This window comes from Lolium rigidum, chromosome 7 (assembly GCF_022539505.1).
Source record: "Lolium rigidum isolate FL_2022 chromosome 7, APGP_CSIRO_Lrig_0.1, whole genome shotgun sequence".
Taxonomy (NCBI): Eukaryota; Viridiplantae; Streptophyta; class Magnoliopsida; order Poales; family Poaceae; genus Lolium; species Lolium rigidum.
Genome location: NC_061514.1, coordinates 134222692 through 134224842, shown reverse-complemented (window position 1 = coordinate 134224842; position 2151 = coordinate 134222692). Strand labels below are relative to the sequence as shown.

The window sequence follows — 2151 nt, the reverse complement described above, 5'->3', positions numbered from 1 at the left end:
GGGATAAAGATATATGTTGGGAAAATATAAATATGTACGAACTAAATGTTAAGCAATCCACATATATTAACAATGTATGTGATTTACATTAAATCTTAGACTTGGCCTATATAGGGGCTTCCCCTTCCTCATATAAGTTCAGATGAAATTCTGAATATGAAAACATAGACGTGACCAAAATATAGTAACACATTTCATTACTAAGTAGATCAGTTCGTCATTTATTTTGATGCTGAGTTGCGGCCTACAATTAATTATCCTTGAACTTATAATATTTGTTTTCGACCTAACACTATCCCGTGGTTTCATAGGAGGTCAACTGACAGCAAATCACCAAATTAACATTAAACTCCTCCAGTTACAGCCAAATAAGTCGGGGCACCATCTATCTGCAAAATAAACAAAGTCATGGGCATAATAGGAAGACTGACATAACCCCATGATCTTACAAAATATTGGTATTGAACCACATGCTGTTTTATTTTTTCACGAAAATCTTTGCTTATTGTATCATTCCACTTTATATGCAAAAAGTAAATAAAAACCCTTCTCTGGTATAGATGATCCCTAATTTTCTTTCCCTCTCCTAGGCGGCATCCTCACCAATGAATGAAAATCAGGGGATGACTTCTTGAGGTGGAGACGCTGGAGAAAAGGATGCAGTTTAGTTTTTTAGTGAATGCGTATGACCAAGTGGCATGGAATTAATCTATAATACGAACATGAACCATCCATGGAGATGCTTTGGTAATGCTACATCAATTACACTGCTATAAGCACACCAGAATGAGATGATATACCTATTTCATATTTCAGTACGAGGGCAGCGACTATTCAACGCCGAGACCAATGTTGGTCAATGCCCCACCCTGCCTTCCTGCAAAATTAGGGTGAAGGTGGTCGCCACGAAGCGCCTTGTCTCCTCCATGCCTGCTAGCTCCTCTCAGCAACACTTGTGCCGCTTCCTGCCCTGTTGCAAACGCAAACTCAAGGTTTAAGAAACATAAATTCTGAGAGAAAACGGTAGTAACAGTAACGAGCAATAAATACATGGGGGCAACCTTTTTTACTGTGGATCAAAATCCATGTGCAACAGGTAAAACACGGTTCACTTGAACTCAGAATTAGTTTGCACTGGCAAAACTCGAATTGCACGCGTGAAGAAAGGAGCATGCAAATCTGCCTGCCAATACCACACATGATTCTAAAAAAGCAGTACTGTTAAAGCGCATCACGGGAGTATGCCTGTCCAAAGATGCTAGCAGCTGCATCTAGCTAGCTCTCTTAGATACTGAGCATGGAGACAATAAAATTTTAGGAGCAAACGGGTCGGTGAGCTCCCTAAAGTTTGAGAGCATCTCCAGTCGCGTCCCCCAAACCGTCCCCCAAAGCGCGCCGGATTGAGCGTTTGGGGGACGTGTTTTGTTCGTGCCGCGTTTGGGGGACGTCGCTCCCCAGCCGCGTCCCCCAAACGCCGCCCCCAAACATTTAAAATAATTTTTTTAACACATAAACCATTTATATCAAATGTAGCATATGAAAAAAAATGTTTTCGAGGATTGTTTTCAAATTAAATTACAACAAACAATAAAACAAGTAATCAAATATAATAAAAAGGGCTAGATGATACATCAAGGTGCCACGGTATTTCCTTTGATCCTCCACAAATGCTCAACGAGATCAGCTTGAAGTTGCTCATGCACATTGTCGTCACGGATCTCTGCGTGCATGACCACAAAATCAGCAAAATCTGCAGTGCACCTCATGATCAACCTCCGCGAGAGGTCCTTGACACTCATAGGGACCAACATGTGACCTAACATGATTCTTGCGGTCATCCTCGATGATCATGTTGTGCATGATCACACAAGCCCGCATCACCTCCCACATTTGGTCGTGAGACCAGCTTAGAGCAGTGGTACCGGACAATGGCAAATTGTGCTTGAAGCACACCAAATGCCCGCTCGACATCCTTCCCCGCAAGCCTCCCGTCGTGTAGCAAAGTGAGAATTCTTCGGACTCGATGGATTCGAGATTGTTTTGACAAAAGTGGCCCATTTTGGATATATACCATCGGCTAGATAATAGCCTTTGGTATATTGGTGGCCATTGATCTCATAGTTGCATGGTGGAGCATGCCCTTCCACTAGT

General features: G+C 42.3%; 1 long non-coding RNA gene across 1 annotated transcript; it reads right to left on the bottom strand.

Annotated features, from left to right (window-relative positions):
- Window positions 1-349: 349 nt before the first annotated feature.
- Window positions 350-843, bottom strand: LOC124673919. The gene is made up of 2 exons (XR_006992865.1): window positions 801-843; window positions 350-645 (listed from the first exon to the last, which is right to left on the bottom strand). It is a non-coding gene; the product is annotated as an uncharacterized LOC124673919 (long non-coding RNA).
- Between the last annotated feature and the right edge of the window lie 1308 nt (window positions 844-2151).